This window comes from Oratosquilla oratoria, chromosome 4, assembly GCF_046742065.1.
Source record: "Oratosquilla oratoria isolate Oo_2021 chromosome 4, ASM4674206v1, whole genome shotgun sequence".
NCBI lineage: Eukaryota > Metazoa > Arthropoda > Malacostraca > Stomatopoda > Squillidae > Oratosquilla > Oratosquilla oratoria.
In genome coordinates, this window is record NC_134780.1 from 77,462,890 (window position 1) to 77,471,261 (window position 8,372).

Consider the following 8,372-nt stretch of genomic DNA (forward strand, 5'->3'; position numbering starts at 1 on the left):
GCATTATAAACAGTTGACCCTTACTAGGTGTACATTTCAGTAAGGAACTAATGTTTGTTGAATGGTTGGGATAATTTATTGGTGTTCTGTCCTGTATCTCTTAATTGTGCTTTAATGTAAACTCTGGCCTTCTGGCAACAATGCTCCTGTCAGATGTACCTTTGAACTAAAGGCAGGTGATTTTATTCGGCTGAGGGAGGGGGGGGATAAGGAGCCATCAGCATGATGACTGGGGTAAAGGAGTCTTGTTCCAAGCCCACCTAAAGTCTCCTTTCCCTTCCCCAGCTCCATAAAATACTTCCCACAATGGGCAAAAAATCTTAAAATATTGCTGTATGAAAAGGATTACTGTGGAGGCGCGATAAATCGGGGGTAACAAGCTGACATGATAAATCTAGTGCTTAGGTAGTTTGGATATATATAGACTAGAAAAGGGTGGTCACAGCCAGTGGCGATTCTAAGACTATAAAAGTTGGAGGGCCTGCTGAAAAACGGGGTGGGAGGGCATGACCCTCCCATACCCCCCCCCCCAGAATCGCCACTGCTTGTGACGCCGTGATGCGGTCGGTACCGCAGTAGTATTTACCAAGGTATGTGTGTGTATTAAGTACACACGCATACCTTGGTAAATACTACTGCGGTACCGAGGGAGGGTGGAGGGGTGTGGAGTGTATTCAGGGATGGAATGGGTGGGAATAATTTTATGCCTTTTTCATTTTGGCTACCCCCTTGTAAGGGGGAAAAGCCTTGGTGTGTGTATGTGTATAAATAATTTAAAGATGGGATATGCAAAAATATGGGTGGGGGACAGCCCTCCTACCCCCCCCCCCCTAGAATCGCCACTGGTCACAGCAGAAATGGATGGAGCGCAAATGAGACACTTAGGTGTAGAGAACAGCACGTGATATCTTATGCAGAGAAGAGTGCAGAAGATAGGACTGGATAGTGAGAGATGATATAGCTGGAAATTTATTTTAAAAAAACTGGACCTTTTTGCCTTTCACACCTCGCCTCTCAGTAGTGGATTGTGCATGGCGAATTAAAAGGAATTTGAAATTAACCCATTTGCACCAATTACAAAATTTGTGTTTAACGCATTGAACTGGTAGGATACCGGAAAATGGTTGATAAACTGTTATCAAATAATTCCCTTGGTCAAGTATTTGAAAGTATTTCTCTTGGTCACTATCTATTACCACACAACTGTCAATGGAGACTTCAGTGTACAAGTCGCTGTTATTATGGAAGGTGCGACGACGTTACGGTCATGAAAACTAATTCATTACCTCTTGAGCGGGTTTTTAAAGCAAGCAGAGTTGACAAAGACGAACATCCAATTTCATTTATCACATACCTAAAGAATAAACGAAGACTAGGTGTTCGTAGAGAATGTGCGATGGCGTCATTGTTTCATCTGTTGTGCGCGAAAATTTAACATTTGCGCGGGATTCAAGCTAGCAGTGTCCACAAAGGAAAGGAAGACCTATTTCCATAGAAGCACAGCATACCATTGATGCAGATGTAAGAAAACTAATAACTCGTTTCAAAAGATTGATAATTAGCTGTTCCTTAGTGAGGGCTTGTATGGTATGAAATAGCTGCAGAGGACACTCATTGGGCATCGGAACAGGCGGCACTACATAGGTATGTTTATAGTTTACTTTCTCGAAACAAACGACCATGTAGAAACAGGATGGGCAGCAAAATAGTGATGCATTATTAACGAGTAGTAATAGCACTTTAAGTAAAACATTCGATACAACAGATATGAATAATTAGTAAGCTGCAAAATGCATTTATTTATTTACTTTTTTGTCGTTTTTCCACCCCTAACATTACTCCCCACAATTATCCAGATGAAGCTATTCACATGTTGAATGGATTTTTCTTAGTGAACTTTCTCTGCCGCATTTGGATGTACTAGCATATAAATTTTTTATATTAATATGAACAGTAACTAACAGGTACATGACCCTTTAACCGTCGTTACTCTTCTAGTATTCTTGCCGACAAGTTTGAGGTACCAGCGCAAATAATGTCGAAAGATCGCCAGTTGTTTGAAGTATTGCCCTCCTGTTGCATATTAAAGCTGTACCAAGCCAGTAAAAGGATTGATGCTTGTAGGAGACTTGATTGTAGATAATATTGTACTGACGCTATTCATGGAGCAAGGCAGGAGGTGATTTGGCAGGTAACCAATACCCAAATCGGAGGCATATTGCTTGCGAATAGAATGCTTGTATGAGATGCCAGACTCAACCAGTTCACATCCAGTGACTTGATTAAACTCCGCGAATGGCTATGCCTGGACTCCGATCGTCGTGAAGGTGGTATTGGAGGCCATAGGGGGCGTGTTACAGAGAAAATTGAATCCTAATATCAACCGCCATAGCTTTGATGTATTTTCCCTTAACTGGATCTGAAATTGCGTTCATCCGCTTCGCTTTAATAACATACAGTGAGAGCAGTGGGTCTCGGTCGGGGAATCTGTTACCAGGGTACCGAGTAGTAAGAGAAATATTTATCTTAATAGTTTTACCATGTTTATTTATTTCAGCATCTTCATTCTACAACTCGTTATTCCATAGTTTATACACATCATTTATATTCTCAAAATTCTGTATACCAATACTCAGAAAGGGAGGACTTTAGTAATTTTTTAATTGTTTAATGATGCAGAAACTTTTTGGTGGGTCCAGATTTGTGAGAAAATCCTCGCCTTTTGCGACAATATACTTTTATTATGACTTTATTAGTACTTGGGAAACAAGTAGCGTGGTTTTCGTTGACCTCTCGTCTTGTATCCATCACTAGACTGGAAAATTTAAACATAAGAGAAAACGAGAACCCTGTCGTGGTTTATATACGAGTAAGTCCTCGATGACATTAACGACCGTGTTTTAGGAGGGAGTAAGGTCAATAACTGCCTGCGACGAAGTTCCAGATTCTTGATAGTACAACGAATGTTTCTCGAGGAAACGCGCACATTCTGTCACTCTCCCACTTTCACTCTCTCTCACTCTCTCACACAAACTCTCACTCTCACACACTCACTCTCTCTCTCACACACACACACTCTCACACTCTCACACTCTCTCACACACACACACACACACACACACACTAGTTCAACAGTGTAGTGGCCATTCTCAACAGTTAATTTGGCGATCCGAGTTCAAGTCCCGCCTTGGGGCGAAAAAATCAAATTGCTGCATTGTGAGCTGGCGCATGGACTTCTCATGGGGAGGGGCAAATGCCCTGGGGGCGGTACGTTTAAGGTCGGGGGGAGGGGGGCGGTAATTCTAGTCTGGCTGACAAAATAATAATAAAAAAAAAGTTCAAAGGAGCCCTGAATATTTTACCGTAATATACGAATTTTGCGTTAGAATAAACAGAATATGAAATATTTTCCCCTTATCCCTTCTGCAATAGGGACATTAAATACAATTTTAAAAGTTCGTTTAATCATTTCGCAAGCCAATAGCTATAACAGGCAGTAAGGGATGATGGAGATGGGAAGTGGTGATGGGGGAAGTGCGGGGGATGACGTCACTGAAAACTTTGCCCCCGGGGCGACACCTAGGCATGTAAGGGCTCTGAGCTGTGACTTCAACTCTGGTGGACAAGGGGTTGTGTGTGTGTGTGTGTGTGTGTGTGTGTGTGTGTGTTCACCTCGGATCTGCTGCAGTCTCTGTCGAGACAGCCAGACACCACCCTACGGCAGTGAGCCCAGAGCTCATTATTTGCCGATCTCTGGGTAGGTCTGAGACCACTCACACACCACACACCGGGACAGCAAGGTCACAACTCCTTGACTAACGTCCCGTACCTACTCACTGCTAGGTGAACAGGGGTTACACGTGAAAGGAGACAAACCCAACTTATCTCCACCCGGCCGGGGAATCGAACCCCGGTTCTCTGGCTTGTGAGGCCAGTGCTTTACCAATCCGCCACCGTGTGTGTGTGTGTGTGTGTGTGTGTGTGTGTGTGTGTGTAAGGCCACACCCGTAGCCTATAGATTGGGCTATCTATGAGCTGAGCTCATTCGACAGGGTAAAACTGTCGATCATGAGTCTAATACATGATCCATGACAGTATTGATTCGCACACACGCGCACATGCACATAGTGCCTAACAAAATATTAGGGTGTAAAAATTAAATGACTATTCCAGGAACTAGCGGGATCTCCAAAGGTTTCTTTCATCTCTATTGAACTAAAAAAAATAAGAAGGTGGGCTCAATTAAATCCAACGTGGATGTCTGTGTTTAGAGAAGAGAGGTGTAGCGGCGATGCTACTGTGAGAAGAAAGATTTGGTGAGTTCGTCTCCTTTATAAGATAAACATGAACTGATTTTACATGCGGCCAGGAGCCGATATATATATATATATATAGATATATATATATATATATATATATATATATATGTATATATATATACCGCGTGGGTAGTCACCCGTGGTGCGTAATTACATAATTGCACTGGATTAGGTTAGGTCGGGTCAAGCAGGGTCGCACTGTCATAGGCAGGTGTGTGTGGCTGGCGCGTCAGGTCTAGCCGCGTGGGTGAGACAACGTGTGCTCCACGCCACGTGGTTTGTATAGAGAATTAGCCATGGTACCTAATTGCAACCCGGTTTTTACAAAATCAACGGACCCAGACGAAAATTTTTCCAAGAGAAGAATGCAAGTTTATCTGTGCAGTTAATGAAAGTAGTTAGTAGGTTGACACTAGATTCGTGCCTATTTCGTGGGCCAGACAAACTTATTTTTCCCATAAAAAAATGATAAATCATCTCTGCAGAAATACAGACTAATCAATTTGATGTCGGTTATAGATAAAATAATGGCATCATTAATACCAAATAATATCAAGGAACATTTTCGCAAAGCATGATCTGATTCGTGACTCACAGCATGGGTTTACCAATGGTAGGTCGTGTGTAACTAATCTTTTATCCTTTTACACTAATGTCTATAAGACGGCGATGTTATATACCTCGAGTTTAGCAAAGAAATTGTAATCCTTTGTAATCCTTTTGTAATGATGAACAACGGCTCACCATTAACGGTGTAAAATCCAAATGGAATGATGTTGATAATGGAGTTCCCCAAGGCTCTGTATTGGGTCCCTTATTGTTCGTTATGTATATAAACTACTTGAACAGTAGGATTAATTATGATGTTAGTAAGTTTGCGGATGACACTAATTGCAGACGCCATATTAGATCAGGGGAAGATACTAGAATATTACGGTAGGATCTTAATAGATTATCTGTATGGTTAGAGAAATGGCAAATATACAAAGTGCAGAGTGTTAGAAATAGGATTACACAATTCATCTAACAGGTTTAGCCTAGACAATGTCATATTAAGGAAAACAACACGAAAACGACTTGGGAGAGTTAGTGAGTCCGGACCATAAATCCAGAAAACGGTGCATTAGTACCAGGAATAGGGGTGACAAAGTTTTAGGATTTATTGCTAGGGCGGGTACAAACAAAAAGGCAGAGGTAATCAATAACTCTGGTGAGTTAGGCCCATCCTTGATTATGCGGTACAGTTTTGGTCTCCGTCATATAAAATGGGTATTAATTCACTAGAATTGGTACAGAGGTGAATGAGCAAAATGGCACAAGGGTTTAGAATTCTACCTTACGAAGATGGGCTTAGACACCTTAACTTACACTCTCTGATAGAGGTCAAGAGGAAAGTTGACGCAGGTAAGGTCATCATATCAAGACTCGTAGTAATGGATATGAACTGGACAAATTTAGGTTTAAGAAGGAAATGAACAAGAATCAGTTTACTAACAGCGTGGTTAACGAATGGAATAGACTCGATGACCATTTACTGAGCGCTGAAATAATTGGATGTTTCAAGAAAAGATTAGATACCTTTATGTATAGGGATGACAGGTAATAAGGACATACATGGAACTGCCTACTGTAGGCCTTATGGTCTCTTGCAGTCTTCTCAATTCTTATGTTCTTAAAAAACAAGAAATTAATTTGTGTTGGACCTATAGGGGTCTAAGGCCCTGTTCACATTAGCGGTTTGAACTAACAAAGTTGAGTACCAATGGAAGAGTTTACACACAACCGGGCTTTTTTTTTTTTTTTATTTTTTTTTCTATGCAGTACCGCCGCGGTTCCCTCGCGGTTCAGACCGCAAGTGCGAACAGGTCCTTAGTGATATACTTTGTGAAGATGGTTCTCTCTATCGGGAACTGGAAACTCGGAATCTCCAATATTCGGAACAAAAATTCCGAATTTCAGAAAACCCCGGATACGAGAAATTCTTAATTAATATTCTTGTTCATTTTACGATAGCCTTTATAGTTCAGAATATTGGCCACAGGATAAGAAAAGAAGGATGAGTGTGGTTATGGGATGACATGGTGCACCTGTTGGTTGATCTTGCCATAACCTCCGTACATCAGCTTTTCACAACATTATGTTCCCTACCTCTTAATTAAATGTGAACCTGAAGAAATTTAATCATAGAATATACACTTGTTAATTTGCAATGTTTAATCAAATGTAGGTCAAAAGGAAATGGAAGTTAACTTCGGTAAATATCATCTTGACGTACTGTTAATTGCTTTGGCCGTTGGCGATGGCCATGTTTGTGACGTCAAGTCGCAAGTAACGATATCCGCGCATTTACTGAGGCTGTGACGTCAACTTCCGCCCCTGTGTGTTTATTAAGCCAGAATAAATGGAAACTACCGACAAATAATAGAAAGTATATATATATATATATATATATTATTATTATTGTGTGTGTGTGTGTGTGTGTGTGTGTCATTCTGATAAATGGAAATAAGCTATGGACTCGAGCCTTTGCCTTAACCACCTGTCATCCCATCCATAAAGTTGTCTAACTTTTTCTTAAAACAACCGATAGTCTCATCGCTCACTATACAGTTATTAAGTATATTCCATTCATTAACCTATTAATAAATCAGTTCTTGCGTATTTCCTTCTTAAATCTAAATTTGTCCAATTTAAATCCATTACTGCGAGTCCTGCCCTGTTGTCTTAATATGTTGACCTTGTTTGCGTCACCTTTGTTTAACTCTTTGATCCACTTGAACACCTCTATTAGATCACCCCGCGCTCTGCGTCTTTCCAGAGAGTGTAAGTTAATGTGCCTAAGCCTCTCCTCGTAAGGTAAACTTCTGAGCCCACGTATAATTTTGGTCATTCTCTTCAGTATTGATTTCATTGAATTGATATCCATTCTATAAGACGGAAACCAAAACTGTGCCAAATAGAGCTTGATAATTTGGTAAGAGAGAGTCTGTTGTATTTATTTATGTGGAGAGAGAGAGAGAGAGAGAGAGAGAGAAAGAGGAAGAGAAAATTTCTCGTTATGATGTCATCAAAGGAACTGATGACGTCATCAAGATAATGTGACGTCACATAATAGATTTGGGGAGGGGACTGTCTTTTGTGCCAATCACTTGGGCCCTGATGACGTCATCGACATGGACTCCCGTTGACGTCACCTTGACGTCAGCCAGAATAAAATCTTTGGAGTACGCCACTGCAGCAATGGGACGACGATTGACGTCTACCAAACCCCAAAGAAACTTGAAGATTTTTTTTTAATAATGATATGGATTTAACTTTCATAACTCCAAACGAGGTCTAACTGACCGTCTTGGGTGAGGAAATGGGGGTGGGGGTGGGGTGTCTAGAGTTGAATAAAATCACCTGACGTCAGGAAAATACCAAAGAAAAGGACCACCCACGAAGGAAGGGTTCGTAAAGTGTGGGGGGGGGATTTAGATCGTCCATATACACGTGACAGCTGATTACAGTTTGATAATTGGGATCAGATTCCTTATAACTCAAAAGGAAATAGCTTCTGATCTCTTTCCTTTCCCAGAAGTCACTGATCCATCTCGGTGACGTCGCCTTGGTAACGAATCCCGTCACGACCTCAGGGTATCACACTGGGCAGCCACGACGTTCGCCAGCGTCGACACTTGAGTGTTCGTTTGAGTGAAAACGACTTCGGTTAGAATATTTAATTTTTTCAAATCTCCAAATATCAAAATATCTTTACGTCATATGTAGCAAAGATGTGTGATCTAAGAGGTTGTATATATATATATATATATATATATATATATATATATATATATATATATATATATATATATACACACATATATATATATATATACACATGTTAGACATACTTTTGAAATGTTCTTAGAAAAATCTAGATTTTTGTAAGCGAACTAGTTATTCAAATGAGGTTGAAGGTAGGATGTGGGAGGAAATGTGTCGCTTTGTTTTGGCTTCCACTAGATTTTATTAATCTCTTTGACACTTGGTGTGAGGTCATCTTTGTTGAAT